The sequence below is a fragment of the Paroedura picta genome, chromosome 7 (assembly GCF_049243985.1).
Source record: "Paroedura picta isolate Pp20150507F chromosome 7, Ppicta_v3.0, whole genome shotgun sequence".
Taxonomy (NCBI): domain Eukaryota; kingdom Metazoa; phylum Chordata; class Lepidosauria; order Squamata; family Gekkonidae; genus Paroedura; species Paroedura picta.
The window spans coordinates 90,459,225-90,478,681 of NC_135375.1; the positions used below are offsets into that span (position 1 = coordinate 90,459,225).

Sequence of the window (19,457 nt, forward strand, 5' to 3'; positions counted from 1 at the left end):
ATTAGCCAGTTAGGCATATTCCTTAAAGATATATGTAGCTATTGTTGTCATCATTTTTGGTCCACCTCATTTTTGTTACGCTCGTTGACAGTTCTTTTATGTCATACCTTTTATACACAGTTGATGCAGAAATGATGTTGAGAAATGTGTAGTTTTGAGTGGGGGAAAAAACAATATTCATGGGCTCATTTTTCACCACGGAGAAATAAAATCAAAATGAGGATATTGAAAACTAAGTCAAAGAGCTTTTGAAATGTCATTTCTTTCCTACTGAAAAGCAGTTGTGGGTCAGAAAGGCATAAAAATTATCTGTGACTACCCCCATCCACAAAACTGCCTAGCTCAGGTTCAACTCAGGTTCAACTCAGAAGTCGGTCATCCTAATTGAACACAGTATGTTCACCACAATATTCTCAATATGGCAACTGATAATGCATGAGAGGGAAATGAAAAGAGGAAACCCTTTGTACAGCATTTTTAAAAACACAACAATGGTCACTTCCTACTACCTAACATCCACTTTAGATGGAACTCAGAATGCAGGAAAAAGTTCAGAGGAGCAACTTTCAGAAACTTCTCTAATTCAATTAAGTTTTCCATCTGTATCTGCTACAGTCATGCATTTTTCCTGCCCTGAAGTTGCTTATATAAGCTACTGATAGATCAAGTTAGAATAGAGCTGAAAGCAGGAATAAGAATCTTCAAGGCAAGATAGAAATTTCTGCATATGATTATATGATAGAATCATATCTTCCAATGCTAATACCCATAGAAAGGGGGAGGGAAATCACCCTAATCAGTGATTTTGCAAAAACATCCACTCAGCTGCACATTGCTACCTACAACAAGTTGTATCTCAGTGTTCAGTGTACACATGTACCATTTCATTATAAACCCACTTTATATAACCTAGAACACTATTTGATACCATCTAAGATCAGCAGTTAGGGAGAAATACATTTTACGTTGGTGGTATGGACTGCACCAAAAGCCAGTTTGGTGTAGTGGTCAGGAGTGTGGACTTCTAATCTGGCAAGCTGTGTTTGATTCCCCATGCCCTCACATGCAGCCAGTTGGGTGACCTTGAAGATTGTAAGCCGAATTGCTCCAGGCAGTGCATTTTTTTAAAAAATATCCCATCCCCAGGAGAAGGGAGAAGGAGGCTGGTGCGAGGGCAGGACATTGTAAGCGGAGATAGCACTTCTTCGCCTCCATACATTTCTTTGGCGTGAAGTTTGCTGACTGGACACAGGAGGTTGGTGACATCATATAGAGGGCCTGGAATACAGCATCTTTAGGGGGTATCATGCTAAATGTATGGTGTGCAGAAAAACCCTGTTTCTTCTTTATCTTAAGTTTTAAAAAGTTTTCCTCTCTCTTACCAGAGAACATGCATAAGAAGGGAGGCAAGCCTCACCCAGCCCAATGTTTTTGAAATGCTAATGGATCTCTGGGTAGAGACAATTAGATGGTCTAGTCACACCTCCAAGAAAAGCAATTTTGGAGATTTAATTGCCAGCAAGTATTTTCCTGGAGACTTCAGGAAAGACTTCTTTGACCACTGAAGGTCTGGGAAAGCAGAGATAATAAAAGCCCCTTGACATGGAGGAGAAGGTTCTCTTTTTAGCTGACTCCACGTAGGAAGAAGGAGTTTTCACACCTAGAATCCTGCTGAAGGCGGCTATGGTCATGGTGGGGAAAGACAGTTGCAGGTCTGAACAAAGACTCTAAAGTAGTTGGAAGATCTTACAACACTGCAACTTCTTGGATAAAGCACCTGCTTTAGAATATGATCAGCTAGGGCATGAGCAAAGTGGGAGACAAAGGGAACTGCCTGTTTCACCTTTCTTTTGGAATCTCTTACTTGGTCTATTGCTGTGTTGGGAGTATGTGTGTGGGTATTTTCCTTTCAATAAATGTTGTATAACTTTTAATGCCGGCATCTGTTCTCTGAACCACCTAGACCGCCACTGTTTGGACACACCATTTTAAACTTGTCCCAGGAGAAGGGAGGGTAGTCAACTGGCAAGTTGCTAATACCCCAGTGGTAACAAAGTACAGTAATCTGTCCCTGTGGTAATCAGACACTGAACAGAAGGAGACACCAGCATGAGGTGAAGTGTTGGAATGGCAACATGAGGGTGGGCAGCTGGGAGCTCTAGCCATCTCAGAAGGTAATTCCTACAAAGGCCAGATGGGGGCAGTGAGTTAACTGAATGAGGGAGAGAAAAGCCCCTCCAAGGATTGGGAAAGACAGGTGGGTACATTTGTCAGGTGGAGAATTAGACAGTGATTGGTACCCAGATGCCTCAGAGAACAAGATGAAACAGTACTTGCCAGTTAACGGGCTCTTCTGCCACAGGAACAATTACAATTACAAAAGAATTCCAAATGCCCCTCCAAGGTGACTCTCTGCATCTGTCCATCTAGGATTCCCCTAGCTTTCTAGGTAGCATCCCCACCAGCCGAAGGCCATGGCCCCAGTTTGCATTATCTACAAAGTATTTTGACTTTAATGAATTCCCACCAAAAAAATTATAGGAATTTACTTTCCTTGAAAAGGGCAGAATTTAACTAGAAAGACAACTAGAAAAGGAAGAGAATCAGTGGGACTCAAGCCACATTACAATCAATTTCAGTTTAAAAATGCAGATATGGCCATCTTGGCAGCAATATGGTGTGTCCCCCCCCCGCCCCCTTCACAGCAGATGTCCAAATTAGTCAGGTAGTACATATATCTATATATTAAAAACTAAAGTCTACACATGCCAACAAGATTTTTTAATATAAATATGTATTGAATATATGGGGTTAGAAACTGTGACAAAAATACCATTATGATGAATAAATATGATTTGTTAAAGATGATCAGCTCCTAAACTGAACAGATGTGAGAAATTCATTACAATAGGAACACAGCAATGTGAAATGAAGATTGCTTACATATCATTAAAGAAGGGAAGAAGAGTTGGTTCTTATATGCTGCTTTTCTCTACCTGAAGGAGTCTCAAAGTGGCTTACAATTGTCTTCCCTTTCCTCTCCCAACAACAGACACCCTGTGAGGTAGGTGAGGCTGAGAGAGCCCTGATGTTACTGCTCGGTCAGAACAGCTTTATCAGTGCCCAAGGTCACCCAGCTGGCTGCATGTGGGGGAGTGAGGAATCAAACCTGGTTTACCAGATTAGAAGTCCATGTTCCTGGCCACTGAACCAAGCTAGTTCTTGGTGGCAGGACAACAAAGGGAGCAGGACAACAAAATATACAGTAACCTTCCATATAGGCAGTAGATATGTTACTGGCCTTTCCACTAAGGCCAGAGTAAGGTGACCAGATTGTCCCACTTTTGGAGGGACATCTGGGGGCACCAGGCAAATTGTACTTATGTTGAAATTATATATATATACTATTTTTTGCGTTCTATGAAACTTTTCACTGCTCCATATAGACCAAATTTTTAATCAAGTCAATGGTGTCCTGCTTTACGGATGTTGAAATCTGGTCACCTTAGGCCAGAGGTAATGTGTGAGAGAGATATGCAAATTCATAACCATCTCAAGCAAACAAAATGGTACTCAAAGTCTCAAAAGATGAGGGAATATTGTGAGAGTTCAGTGAGATATACTGAAGCAGTCAACAAGGATAGCCTGTTTCTTTTTTGAAGGGCAGGAGAAGAATAGTTTGTCTTTATATCCCAATTTTTACTATCAGGAGTCTCCAAGCAGCTTATAAATGCCTTCCCTTCCTGTCCCCACGTCAGACACCCTGTCTTTGGATTAGCAGAGCTATAGCCAAGAGAAGTCCCAGGAGACAGGAGAGCTGTTCAAAAATTGCCTTTGACTCCTCTATGTCTAATGAAGCTGTACTGAGGAAGACATATTCGAAACAGGCTTGTCTACTCAACTCTTCACACTGTCCTTACCATTGTTATATATTGGCGCGCATTATAAGTTTTTAAAAAGCAATGGCAGAAACTTATTCTGATTGGGTCACTGTGAGTAGGCAGGTAGTTGTGAATTCCTGCATTGTGCAGGAGGTTAGACTATATGATCGCGGAGATCCCTTCCAGCTCAATGATTCAATGAGTTAACATTGTATTGCGTACATGGGTCCTTTCTAGTGTTGTACTTACTGTTTATGCCATCCTTGTCGGTAGCCTTCTGGCAGAGCAACAATTGGATGGTGTACATCAGGTAAGAGTTCAGGAAAAACCTACAATGGGGGAAAAATCAGGAGAGTACTCATTAAGCCCTTTTTGAACTACTAGAGAACTACATTTCTTAGGTTATTTATTTATCATATGACATTTGTGTGTCATAGGCAGGAGATTCTAGGATTGTCTGGCAACCAGGCAAAAGTCATTCAGGGGTGGTTTGCCATTGCCAGCCTCTGCATCACGACCCCTAGCATTCCTTGGAGTTCTCCAAGCCACATACCAACCAGTGCTGACTCTGCTTATCTGACAAGATCAGGTTCACCAATCATACTCAGAGAGTATTGCATTATAATGTACCACCACCCCATAATGATTGCCCTGTATTTTCAGATTTAAGAGCAAACTTAATTCTCCCATTACTTGGAGCTGACTTTGATTCCCCTGATGGTTATTCAGAGATGTAGGAAACCAAGTTACTGTCCAGGTGTCCAAATATTTGTGGAGGTTATAGGGCAGCATATTTAAAGAGCCACCTTTTGGGTTAGTTTTATTTGGAGGAAGTGGTGGTGAAACTGCAGCACCAGGAAAGGGAGGAAGTGTGTATGAACTGAGTAGAGTGCATCAAACCACAAGTGAATTCTGTGAAGAAGAAACACTTGAACTGCAATAAAAATCCAGGAAGTTCACTGGTGGAGGAAAGAGTATTCAGGTCTAATTTGACTGGTTTGCATGGGCAAAACCAATAGAAGACATTGGATGATGTTAACTTATCTGCGAGAAGGGGAAGAGTAACACTTGAGTCTTATTTCTCAGGCTACTTGGAACTCTTAGAAGAGGCAGACATATTTAATTACAGCTCCTTTTTTAAGGGAAGAAATTCCTAATTTCCAAACATCTCTTTGTCTTAAAGCTATAGGATCCCGTGGCTATAAACAACTTATGCATTTAATACTTCCATCCATATTTGTTCTGCTTCTCATTGCAAAGGGGAAATGTTTTCTAATTGCAGCTAATTAAGAGTTATCTGGATTTAGTCGACACATGCAAAACGAGAACATGGAGAGAATTATTTTTTTTGCGAACTCTGTCCTTTGCCTCGCTCAGCTTTGCAAGGAATACGCAGAAAGGCCAACAAATCAGAAACCGGTTTTCCTCCAGAGTTACGCATGGTAACAAATGCCAGGAAAGGTTTTATCATGGGAACAGCTGCAGTGTTGACACCAGCTCTGCTACCTTGAGCAGAAAAGCATCCCAGCTGAGAAGGCCATGTTTTATTCATGTGCTATAAGAGACCCTGTCCTGTTACATAATCTGAGTAAACTGGTGTGACAGTAGCTTCCGGCCACTGGGCATTAACCTTGATAAAATGAAGATTGTGATGTCCAGTAAACTCAGTGGCCATTGGAATATCTCAGAAAGGCCACAATAACACTTAGGGAGATCTCACATAACCCCAGGAATCCCTGCTCCAATCACATCTCCACATAACAGCTGTGCATATATATGACTGAAGTGGTCCATATTTATCGGCAGCTGTTCATCCAAAACTCTACCCTTGCCAACCTATTTTTATATTTAAATAAATTAATATTATTACAATGCACTATTTACTTTCTGGCACAACAGGTAATGAGAAGAAAAGGCAAAGGCAAGAAGATACAAACAAATAATCAAAACAGACTTTTCTAAACTATGACTTAAATATTTTATTAATTAACTAGCTTCAAAGCCCGTTCCTAAGAAAGGGCCTTGAAAAGGTCCCCTCCCCTGGCCAGGCAACTTAAGGTGGCTTTGGGCCACAGCTTGCAGCCGGATCAAGTGGGCCAGGCAGGGGCTGGCCAGACAGAGCTTCTTAGCAGGCCCAGCCTAGCAGGCCAAGAGGCCCTTGTTAGCAGGCCTTCCACCATGTCCCTTTGCCCAGGGCCCTCTCCCCTTACCTGCTGCTGGTTCCAGGCACTGAGGTGCGTCTGTGAGCAAAGAGGCTAGAGTCCAGGGACAGAGGGCAGGAGCTGCAGGGACAGGGCTTTGCTGGCTGCACCCTGATTTGCCCTATTACAACTTGGACAGCTGGACACATTCCACCCCCCCCCCAGGCTGTTTCACAAATATATAGAGGAACCATGGATAAAGATTTGTACCCTGCCTTCCTCCCCAATGTAGACCCAAAGTGACTTAATATAATTATTTTCTCCTCCATGTTATACTCTCAACAACCCTGTGAAGTAAAATAATAGAAACATAGAATCATAGAGTTGGAAGGGGCCATACAGGCCATCTAGTCCAACCCCCTGCTCAATGCAGCATCAGCCCAAAGCATCCTAAAGCATCCAAGAAAAGTGTGTATCCAACCTTTGCTTGAAGACTGCCAGTGAAGGGGAGCTCACCACCTCCTTAGGCAGCCTATTCCACTGCTGAACTACTCTGACTATGAATTTTTTCCCCTGATATCTAGCCTATATCGTTGTACTTGTAGTTTAAACCCATTACTGTGTGTCCTTTCCTCTGCAGCCAAGTAAGTTAAGCTGAGAGCTGGCCCAAAGTCACCTGGAGAGTATCTGTGGCCTGAATAGGGATTCAAACCCAAGTTTCCCAGATACTAGTCCAATGTTCTGACACCAATGCCACCACCACACCACCACACCACCCATATCAAATGAAGCTTCTTTTTCTGTATTATGTTTAAATCCTCACACATCTTAAAATCTCTCTGTAGAAGTTGAAGTGATGGAGTGATTGGGCCTCTACTTGAATTGTAATTTCATCACATATCTGAAGCAGCCTTCTTGAACACTGCTGCCAAGTGTTCTAAACTGGATCACAGAAAGCTTACCTGTGCCATTTTCCCCATCTGAAATGGTTGCACTGGGAAACCTTTCATGGCCCACAATAGTACATGACGAAAAGAGGACAGTTCAAAATGAGTATGATAACAGAAGAAAGAACCTACCCTGCTCTATAATAAACATTCAAACAATTTAACAATAAATAGAAATAGAAATGTCTTACCTCTTCTTTTAATTGTCATAGAACAACCAAACATTTAAACAATTTAACAATAAATAGAAATATAAATGTCTTACCTCTTCTTTTAATTGTCATAGAACAACCAAACATTTAAACAATTTAACAATAAATATAAATAGAAATGTCTTATCTCTTCTTTTAATTGTTATAGAACAACCAAAACGGCCTCCATTTTCAAAGGTATTTTCATCAATTATTGTTATCAGTGGTTGTTTTTCCAACTTAGTATTTGCTGGTGAAGTCCTTCACTAGGATCTATTCTTCTTCACAGAATTTAAACAATATATATATATATTGGCCTTCGGCTCACAGGTATGGTGAAGTTTTAGTCCAAAGACTGTTCCCACTGGGTTGTGAACTACCTATGTTTGGTTGTTCTATGACAATTAAAAGAAGAGAGAAGACATTTCTATTTCTATTTATTGTTAAATTGTTTAAATGTTTATTATAGCCTAGGGTAGGTTCGTTCTTCTGTTATCATCTGTTATCATACCCATCAGTACATGTGCAGGAAATTTTGAGGCCATTTGCAGTAAAAAAAAAATGGTATGGGGAGAATACTTAAACACCTTCTCCTCAGTATTGTGATCCTGATGGTCCCAGAATGCAGTTTGGAAGCACATGCTCCCAGAACATATGTGCCAGTCTGACCTGGGAACTCACCCTGGGAAAAATACATCATGTGATCATGTGGTTAGTCCTCAAATGGCTGGGGGCATTCATAAACCTGAAGCTCAATCTGTACTGTAAACCGATATGGTCTATTAAGAAATGCACTACATGATTTCCTGATTTTATAGTTCCATTTTTGTTCATGTTGCATAGAAATAGATATCGCAGGGCTGGAAAATTAAATTTTGTAAAACAAAGGGAGCTTTGAGTCAGGTGATATTTTGTGGAGAAGAGGGAATGTGCTTGACCATTTTGTCAGCCAGAACTTCATTGCTCTTCACCCCACCTCCCCATACATACGCAGAGACAGATTTTCAATACTTGGAGCTTGGGACCATGGGTGAGATAGCGCTATTATAAGTGACTGGACTGCAAAAATGCTAGGCAGAAAAATGAGTTTTCTTTTCTTTGTTCTCCATATCCTGCTTTTAAAAACAGTCTTCTTTTTTAAATTCACATTTGGATTCCATCATTTCCATTTATGGACAATATATGCTGCAAGTCTCTGAGACTCCAAGAATTCTACCTCTCCCCTCAATCCTTTCCTTGGTACCTTCCTTTGTCTTCCATGGAGACGCTCTTTATATATATTATAAGAAGCATTAAGAAAGAGATGCACAAAGAAATAACAAGCCAATGTGTTGGTAACATATGCTAATTCCTGCACGCTAGCTAACAGGGAGAGAATGGAAATTATTTATAAAAAACTTTTCATATGAATGGTTAGTGTTAACAATATGACACGCTAAATTACAATGGATAACATGCTACTAATGCCCTAATGGGTCACTTGGGTCTCAACTAGTTTTGGTTCATGGCAATAAATACTTTTAATTTGGCCCAGCTCTGATCCAGTGAAATTGTTCAGTTTTATAGAGCTAATTTAGAAACCTATGAAGTAAGCCAATTACAATTGCCTATTTACCTCCTAATTAACTGGCAACACATACAAGCAAATAACCCAAGGCACAGTTATCATACTTGGAACAAGAAATGAAGAAAAGGAAGGGATTTGGAGGACAAACAAAGACTACAGAAATGTGAAACAGATCTGCAAGAATTTTTCCAAATTAATCAAACACCTGACGTGCAAGTTTCTATGATATGGGATGAAAGTAAGGCATACATGAGAGGTATTTTAATTAACAAAACACCTTGATCAAAAGGAAAAAAGCTCAAGAATTGAAAATAATTCAAGAATTCTTGTGCCAACTGGAGGAACAACATCAGACCAGACAATCAAAGCAAATTAAGCTTTTAAGATTTAAGAGAGATTATATTGAAATGGAAGATGTGAGGGGAAAACAAAACAAAATGACTTTGAACTTGCGGACAAGCCGGGCAGATGGCTGGCGTACAAAATACAAAAAAATATATACAAAAAAATTCCATTGCACAAATAAATATAAAGGAATGGAATATTTTTTTCAGAAAAGGATCTTCAAGAGTATTTTACAAAAAAAATTCCAAAGCCTATACCAAGTAGATAATAATCAAGATAATCTGGAAAAAGAATTGAGCCTTTTGAAGACTATCCCTATTAAGAAATTTTCTCAAGAACACTATAGAATTTTAGACCAAAACATAACAACTCAAGAAATTAATGATGCAATATTTGCTATGAAATCACAAAAGGCGCCTGGTGCAGATGGCTTATTGTCTGTATATTATAAAAAGGTACAATATTATAGGCCTATTTTCCTATTGAACGTGGATTATAAGATCTTTGCTAAAATTTCAGCAGAAAGGACAAAAAGTGTATAGGTGATGTTGCTCATGTTGATCAATCAGGTTTTATGCCCAAAAGATACATGAAATGTAATATACGTTTTGTGTTTAATGCCATTAAACATGTACATAGAACACAATAATGTGTGGCTGTTGTGTTTTTAGGTGCCGAAAAAGCTTTTGATAATTGCGTTGAACCCAAGAATTGCGTTCAAAATCTTACAAGATGATAAAAAGAGAGGTGGACAAGGTGTGCCGAATTTAAAACTTTATCTCCATGCAGCAGCTCTTTCTTGGTTGACTGACTGAATTTCTGACCTGACTTCTAAAGTTCTGATATTTGAGAAGTTTGGATTCGAAAAGGATTTCATAGTCTTTTTGTTCTGTAACCAAAGTCAAGAAAAAGATGAATTTAAACTATCGGGCCTTGAATGCAATGAACACATGGAAAAATACATGGAGAAAAAAAAAACAAGATTTCGATATTAATAGCACATTCTCCACAGTTTCTATCCTATAGTACATTTTCACTGATGAGATTTCCACCCACATACCTTGGCTTTTTGCACCTCTCCTCCCACTGGAGCCCAAATATTCCCTGGGACTGCCAGGCATCAGAGAGGGAGTAGGCGATCTGAAATATGAGGGGCAAACTGTGGACAATCATCTCTCCTTTCCATTACCAGAAATAAAAAATGGCATCAAAACGGAGGCCAGGGATGTATTACGCTGCTTTCCTCATCTAAGATTAACCTGCCTCTGGTTCCTCCTTGTAACCCACAATCAGGTCCCAGCGGTGTACAGATCCAAGGTGTGGCCTAGAAGGTTTACTCTGCCTAAAGAGGCCAATATATGTTCACACAGAATTTTTTCCCATTAGTACTTTTTAAAATATGCTGTTCTCATTCCTAGTACAGAATTCCTTAATAGTATATTAGGAACAGGTTGCCCATCTCTTTGAATCCTGCCTATTTAATACCCCCATTGCAACCTATTCTCTTACAGTATAACTTTACATGGCTTGTTTCACTGAGATGATGATATTTTAAAAGAGGGATATCTGCAAGTAAGAAATGAGTAGATTAAAAAAGCAAGGCAAAGAGGAATTAGGCAATTTCCATTGGAACAGAAAATGTCATTTGGAAGAGCTATTTCCTGTGCGGCGCTGATGACACAAGTTAGAGAATAAAATAAGACGCCACCTAGGAAAATAAATCAGGACTAGGCACATGAAAGTGACTTTTTTGTGGTGCCAATAATGAATGTGGGGAGCCGCTCATCAATGCACACAAGTATGCCCGGGTCATTCAATAAACAATTACGGAAGATGACATCCTTAGGAAATGGAGTCATAAAAAAAAAGGAAGAGACCAGCTTCTCCTCAGTCATTTGTCGGAGACCGGGGGGGGGGGGGGGTTCTTACGATCTCAAAAGAGAGCAAATTTGGCAATTTGCTTCGCATGCAATTTTATGTATTTTCAGAGAAGCAATGCAAAATTATGCCAACAAAGAAACTTTCAGGTCTAATTTAGTCCCTTGTGCCATGCATTCTTTGACGTACGCATGCCAGTCATGTGGAAGATCTTGTAAGTCGTGCCTCATTGCCAAAAGGAAGGACTATGATATTGGCACTGCAGAAGATCATTTACTAACCAGAAAAAACCAGCTTTTTAAAAGAGATTTTTAAGCTGATATAGCCAGGAAGACCATTGACGCACTGGAGGTTTCATGCCAGGCTGCAGGCTGGAGTTTTAGTTGTGGCAGTTTGCCCCACCTCTTCCTGCACCCACACGGGGGAGCATTTGGCCTGGTGCGCCTCATCTGCCCCTGATTTTTGTTCCTGCATGGGAGCTGAGGCAGTGAAGTTCCCAGTGTGTAAAAGGTCGAAGAGAGGTTTTGAAAATTGCTCCCCTTTCTGTTCCCAAGTAGTATAAGGGTAAGCTGCCCATCTATCCCGACCTCCGTGGGACACTCATGCCTTCCAGAACATTGTCCCGCGTTCCATAAAGTCCCACTTCTGCCTCCTCTTGCAGCGCCATGGGCCAGCCAGAGCCCCCTCCCTGTCCCCCAGCCAGCAGGATGGCTGGCAGTGGTGCTCTGCACTGGCTGGCCCTGTGACTGGCCTGTGCAGGCGCACCAGGCAAAGGCTAACTCTAGGCCCCCACCTGACTTGTGTCGATGGAGGCTGCACAGGCGCACAAGACAGACTCGCGGGAGAGGTGCTCCAGAGGTGACAGTGAGTCCAGTCAGAGGGAAGGAGCCCGCTGCCGCCGCCATGGCAACAGCAGCACATCCGCCTTACCTCCCTTCAACTCTGGTCACCTTATATAAGGGCCAAATGACAATTCAATATAGTTTGGTTGTTGTTTTGTCAAATGTAGCATTATAAAACACCAGTGTAGAGACTGTAAGCTTGATTTGAAGACTGGGCAGGAAGGAACTGTCTTCTGAACCGCGACCCCTTGCTTTTCTACTACATTCACCCAGATTACTAACCCTCCACAGTAGATCTGTTTTAAGGATTTGCAGGGCCCATCCTACCAGAGCCAGTTTAATGATTTGTTCGGCCTTAGCAGAACATAGAAACATAGAGTTAGGAGGGTTGGAAGGGACCTCCAGGGTCATCTAGTCCAACCCCCTGCAGAATGAAGGAAATTCACAACTACCTGCCCAGCCACAGTGACCCCAGTTCCTTGCCCAGATGATGTCTCTTCAAAACCAGAATCCTTGGCCAGTCTTTTTCTTTTTTTAAAAGAAAGCAAAAAGAAAAAGAAATTTGCCTCCCAACACCAAAGTAACTGGTGCTGTTACTTGTGCTGCACAAGTAACTGTGGGGGCCTCCTCCCAATGATAGTTGAAACTTTTTAAACAACTGACGTCTTCACTTTTCTGAAAACATTTATTGAACCTTGGTGGGATGTGCAGGAACAATGCCCATTATCTAAGGGGATCACTCTTATACAGTTTGTGATCTACATGCATACTCAATGAGCTTTACGCATACTCAATGAGCTAACAGAGCATGCATATCACCCTTTTTTTTTCATTCTAGTGTTCCACAAGCCACATAAGTATGAAGACCTCCTAACAATCACAGTGTAAAATATAGCAAAATCACAGTCTGGAGTTCGGAACTGGACACAGAGAGACTTTGTCACACTCATATGGACTCCTTTGTCTGGTGCCACAGGGTGTGATTCTCTCCCCCACATTATTTAACATCTTTATGCGCCCTCTAGGACAGCTGTCCCGGAGTTATGGGCTGGGTTGCCATCAACATGCCAATGACACCCAGCTCTGTCTCCTCATGGAGGGCCACCCAGATTCCTCCCTGGATATATTTGCCAGAAGTTTGGAAACTGTTGCTAGATGGTTAGAGCAGACTCACCTGAAACTCAGCCCTTCTGAGATGGAGGTCCTGCGGTTGAGCAGGAAAGGGACAGGACAGGAAGCACATCTCCCCATCTTTGTGGGGGCGCAGCTTAACATCTTGCTACATACATGGTTTCAGTGAAATCGGAGACAGTCTGCATGCATTTGAGGGGGGGGGGGGAGAATGACACAACAAAACAGCCCAGCTTTTTATATCCTCTTTTTGTGTTGTTTTAATTTTTCATTATAATGCAATTGCAATTTTTTAAAAAAGATTTTGGATTTGGAGGGGGAGGCTCAAATGCAACAAACGGCACTGGAAGATGATTGGGAGTTTTTGCCATATGATGATGGTTGACAATCGTAAAAAAAAAAATCGTTTTCACTTCTTGTCTCTCAGCTGCTGTGTGCAGACACTAATCTCCTTCCCTCTAGCACTTTTTGGAGTTGCACCAAGCAGCAGGCTACTTTGTAATGATCAGTTCCCCTATGCACAAATAATTGTGAATCACGTTGAGGGATTCCCAACATGACTTCAGTCCATTGTAATATGCAGATAAGCCCAAAAAACAGTCCTGGTATCCCTCTGGGGACTGTTCTCACAGGAACTATTGTACCCTTTATCCTTTCCCCTTCCCAAATTTGGCAAGGGCTGTTGCAGAGCAAATACGCTTAAAGAACTAAGGCCATATAAGCCTCTCTGGGAAATGAAGGCAGGCGAAAGCCAAACGCTGAAAACATTTTTGATAACACCCTAAAGGAAACTTTGCAACAACTATGATTTCTTGCTAATTGTGTTGCTCTTCTAAATTTATCCTTTCCAGATTGTTTGCAAGTTGAGAAAAGAGCTTCTCACAGTGTGCTACAGGCTTCTGAGTACAAGTTTCCAAATTGGAGAGAAATTTAATGTCAGCAGGAATACATTTCAAAGCCCTGTTGGTACACATGAATGCACACGGTCGGTTTGCTCTGGGCAACCGCCCTACATCAGAACAGACTGTATCAGTGTTCACTGCAATCTGCCAAGCACTGCTACCAATCACAAGGGAGGGAGTCCAGGTGACAGATAGGAGCCACAAGTCTCAAATCTTGTCTAAGCCCATGGTTTTAGGATAAACAGTAGACAGCCGCCATCAAATTGTGCACAAAAAAGGGAGCATAACTTGTCAGGATTAAAAAATTGCTTTAAAGTTCTCATTTATTACATAATCTGTAAATGACATTTCTAAACTAGAAATTCAGAAGGCATGTCTCTACCCAACCCAGTAATTTCCAAAGAGATTTTGCATGCAGTCAGGTTGATAAAGAGAAATGCTTTGAGGAATAAGCCTTGAGGAAATTAAGAAAAGATGCAGTACGTATCCAGGGAAAGTCCAGCAGCTGACTTGGGAGCAACAAGCTCAGAGTGCTGCAATGTCTCCATTTGCCAGGCAAAGCCAAGCGTAGAAGGCTGGACCCACTGGGAGGGATAGCTAACTCATAGGCTTACTGCTTGCAAAAAGAGTTCAATGTTAGGTATACCAGTTTTCAGCAAGGTCTAAAAACAGCTCGAAGGCTTACTGTAGTCCCAGATTGTTCATCAGTCTTGATCTCAGCTATAGCCTGAGGACCTTGCCACATGTTACAAAGTGGTTGTGTTTGTTGGCAACACAAGGACTTTCTATCAGACAAGCAATGTGTATTTCGTGTCTTCTAGTCACACAATGGTCCTTTGCTGCTCATGCGTGCAAACACATGGAAAGAAGCAGTTTCCACCTTTCCCCTGCATTATTTCAATTTCCTCAAACCATGCCATGGAGCCCCTTTTGGCCTTCATATCTCTGGGAGGCATAGGGATGCCAGTCCACAGATAGACTTGGGGATTCCCCCAGTTTTGCAGACCATCTCCAGGCAACACAGATGAAGAAGAAGAGTTGGTTTTTATACCCCACTTTTCACTACCTGAAGGAGTCTCAAAGCAAATTACAATCATTTTCCTTTCCTCTACCTACAACAGACACCCTGTGAGATTGGAGAGTTCTGACAGAACTGTTCTGTGAGAACAGCTCTAACAGGACTGTGACTAGCCCAGCGACTCCTGGCTGGCTGCATGTGGAAAATTGGGGAATCAAACCTGGCTCTCCAGATTAGAGTTCTCTGCTCAACCACTACACCAAGCTGGCTCCCCTGATGAAAATGGCTGCTTTGAAGGGTGGACTCCATAGCAATATACAACATTGAGGCACCTCCCCAACCCAAATCCTGCCTACTGCTAGCTCCAACCAGAACGTTTGCAGGTATTTCCTACCCCAGAGATGGCAGCACTAGAAATGCCCATAAGACATCTGACTCAAACTCCTAAAGTAACATCCAGCCCTCAGTTTCCAGTTTGCAAAATCCCTTAATCTGTGCCTGATATTCATTCTGGGCCTAATTAGTCCTACTCCCAGCAGCAGCAGAAATGAAGCCACAATATGGGAGGTGGCACTAACCAGGATTGGTTATACATGCCATAACTTTGGTAATGAAGAGTCATTAACACTACTACATTAATACTACATCATATTAATAGTTTCATAATTTTTATAAAATTTAAAAAAAGTTCTCTGCAAGCAATCAAGACATATAAACTTCAGATGTTGCTGAACTTTCAGTTTCCACAAATCATGAAAATATTGCTTTGTGAAAGTGTCATATCATAGCCACCAAAAAGCCCATCCGAACAACACAAATCCATATGGATTGCATACATAGTGATGACAGGTGTCTGTTGAGACTGGGATTGATTATTACTTATCAGAGGTGAGTATAACATGGTGGAGAACAAAACCATGACAGATCTTGAGGTGCTTGGGCCCTTGAAACCTCAGGCAGAAAGCCCAGGTAGAAATATACTTCAGATGGCAGAATGCACAATTAGTTGCCCAATGCTTCTCTCCTGACCATGAGGTGTCTGGAGACCAAGATCCACCATAAGGCTTTGCTTGTCAGCATCCAGCTGTGAGGCCTGCAAATTCCAGGCTACTGCAACAATAGTAGGTATCTGCTTCTATAAATAACCTCCATTCAACTCTGACTGCTGTGGCATCAACAGCTCTGACAGTGCTTGGCTAAGCACAGCATGACATGACACTTGCCTGCCTGGGTTCCTTGGTGCAAACAGGACAGTGTCACGACTCAATGACTAAACCCGACATTTCTCCATTTCTCCATGCAGTCACACTGGCAAACACAAGTGTAAAGAGCTACTCAATGAAGAACACTTTCTTTTAGAATTTTATGTCTCTATCTAGGAGCTAATTTCAGGAAGCAGTCAATCTTAAGCATGCAAAATATATAATATCTGGAAAACAGAAGTCAAAACCCAAATCTGAATTTTGAAGTGAGTTAATAGCTTTAATTTATTTTTACTTTCAGTTCGAACTTGGGTTCTCCTTTCAGTTAAACATCTCTCTCTCTCTCTCTCTCTCTCTCTCTCTCTCACACACACACACACACACACACACACCACTTTTTATAAGCTCGAGATTAATCAAGCCCATTTTCCTGTCTTCCTGTCTTCCTGTTTCCCCACCCCATGCTTTTAAAACTACTCTCAATATTTTGTTCCTCCGGAAGAATACTTGGGGGGGGGGGTCCCCTCTGAAGTAGATCCCCCGTTCCTCACCACAGCTTGCCAGGCTCGGGGCGGGGGGGCAGGATGGGACGGGACAGGACTGGGAAGAAAATACAGAAAGCTCTTCAGTTTCATTCTGATGTGCCATGTTCCTTCTGGTGCAAAATTAGAATTTATATCATTATGTCATCATGATGCTCTAGGACAGCCTTTCTCAACTTTTTAACCTTAGAACCCCCCTGAAACATTCTTCAGGCTTCGAGAAACCCCAGAAGTGGCTCGATTGTGCAGAATATGTTCAGGAAGCATAGCTGCATACATGCCCATCTAGGGCCCCTCTCTTTTCCACTTCCTCCAGGCCCATCATGAGCCATTTTTTTGGGGAGGTGTGGTTAGATATGGTCATATCACCATAAATGTTAAACAAATTAAAATATATATATATAAAATTAGTTAACTTCCACCCATTCATGAAATCCTGGTTGAGAAAACCTGCCCTAGGATCTTCTAGGTTTCACCATAGAGCTTTAGGTGAATCCTAGAGCATTATCACATCACAATGACATCATTTCCAGTTTTATGCCAGAAGTGACATGACACATTGCTGAAAAGAATGTCCCCCTGCAACTTCTCCCACCACCCCTAGATGTCATAGTGAGGGGACAGTATATGAATTGAAAGAATAAATACAATTAAATAAATAAATCTACAGTTGGCAACCATAATGCTCTTCCTCTCAATGTATATGGGGGATATTACAATGCCTTTTTTGGTGGGACATTTCTGGGAAGTCTCTCAAATACGTAGAAACCACTCTCAAATACGTAGAAACTAATACAGAAATTGGAGGGCAATGAGTGTTGCCTTACTGTAAACCCAGAAGAACAGAAATACCATTCTGCTAACAAATTAGATTTTAATGCAGAGTATTAGGCAAGAAGAGGACAAAGCTCCTTGCCTGAAAGATGAATTAATAATCTCTGTGTCATCATGAGAAAGCAACATGACAGAATGAGGGATGAACAAGCAAACAGAATGAAAGTAATGGAAACAGGACGCAGATAAGCCACCGGTTGAGAAAGATATAAATGATGGCAGCTCCTTCGTTTTTAAAACTGATTTGTGATCGGAAAATGATCAGAGGACCTTATGCTCATGTTTTTATTTGTCAGAGACACTTGGAGCATTCAAGAGCAGGGTAATGCCTCTCAGACTCATTTATTCTGAGGAAGACTCAGCTTTTCTGAAAAGGGTTTGTATAAATAATGGCTTAAAAATCCGTTGGCAATGTCAGTGCTAATCTGACACCCCCATTAAACGCTCTTCTATTAGTGCCAAATGCAGGCTCCTTCTGGAATAGTTCTAAGAGACATAATGCCAATTTAATGCATTTATTGATGCTTTCTCAGTGCTCTTTGTTTCCAATGTTCACAGCTACACATCAAACATTTCTTTTTAATCATCCTTTTTTGCCCTTTTCAGTCTCATCTGAGATCAAAACCAAAACCAGTGCTAAGTTTTAAGAAGTCACCCTAAATCACGGGGTCTTTAACCTTTTCTGTACCATGGACCACTTTGGCAGTGTGGTAAAGCCTAAGGATCCCTTTTGTGATATGCATACCATAAAATACATAGGATCAGAAAGGAAACCAATTATACTGAAATAAGGCTATCAAGGCCTGTCAGTCAAATTAAGCCCTTGCACATGATGGCTGAGGCTGAGATTTTTTACAGTAAATCCATAACTAAATAGACAGTATTTGACTAAAGAAGAGCTGACTTTTTGTACTCTGCTTTTTACTACCTGAAGGAATTTCAAAACAGCTAGCAATCACCTTTCCTTCGCCTCCCCGCAACAGAAACACTGTGAGGTAGGTGAGGCTGAGAGAGCCCTGAGTGAACTGTGACTGGCCTAAGGTTATGCAGCTGGTTGCATGTGTAGGAGGAGTGTGGAATCAAACTTGCTTCTCCAGATTAGAGGCTGCTGCTCCACCACCAGCTGGCTAGGGGCTTCCACATAGGTACTATACCCAGTATTACTATGGTCTGTATAATCATACTATCCCTTTATGAAGCCACAGTGATCATGAACAAAATTGTAGTTTCTCCCTAAGCAGAGGCACCAGTCCTGAAATAAAGCCTTTCTACATGAATGCTACAGGCTCATTTGCATAAGCAGAGCCAGCTCCAGCTATTGAGCTGCCTTCCCTGCAGGCCCCCAGCAGGATCTGAAGCAGCATGTCCAAATAAGGGGCTCTGCAGCCCACCTTGGAGTCTGAAAGACAGGTGCGAACCACACTTGTTGCCATCTCCTACCTTGCTACCCCCACCACTTTGGTAACCCAAGTAAATATGCATTTGCCAACAGAATGTGAAATCTATGGGAGATTATTTCCCCTGCTGACCAGATGTAATTAGTCCAGTCTATTTTAATCATTCTAATTACGGCCCTTGCTAGGCTACCAGCCATGGGCATTGTAAACAATTTATGATGCCCTATTTATTCCATTTAGAATTTTAAAAAGTATCACACTGGGAAAACTGAACTCACTCCAAGTTTTACTAGTCCAAATTAGGCAGAAAACATCATGGCTCTCACCAATATGGCGAGCTAGGATCATCAACCTACAGATGGGGCTTGGTGATCTGCCAGATTACAACTTATCTTCAGACTCCAGAGATCAGTTCCCCTGGAAGAAAATTGGAAGCTTTGGAGGGTTGACTCTAGGACTCCACTGAAGTCCCTCTGGAGGGTCTACCCTCCAAATCTCCAGTAATTGCCCAACCTGGAGCTGGCAGTTCTATGGCAAATAGAGGCCTGGGTTGTATCACTTCAAGCTACATATAGGGGCTCACATGATATAACATTTCACATTCCATGTAAAATTAGCAGGGAAAAGGCTAAGGTACAA

General features: G+C 41.6%; 1 long non-coding RNA gene across 1 annotated transcript in view; it reads right to left on the bottom strand.

The window, feature by feature from the left end:
• LOC143841269 (uncharacterized) overlaps positions 1-19,457 on the bottom strand; it is a 142,731-nt gene that overhangs the window by 79,429 nt on the left and 43,845 nt on the right. Inside the window, exon 2 of the long non-coding RNA XR_013232645.1 lies at positions 4,131-4,210. This is a non-coding gene — a long non-coding RNA (uncharacterized LOC143841269). The remainder of the gene's footprint in view (positions 1-4,130; positions 4,211-19,457) is intronic.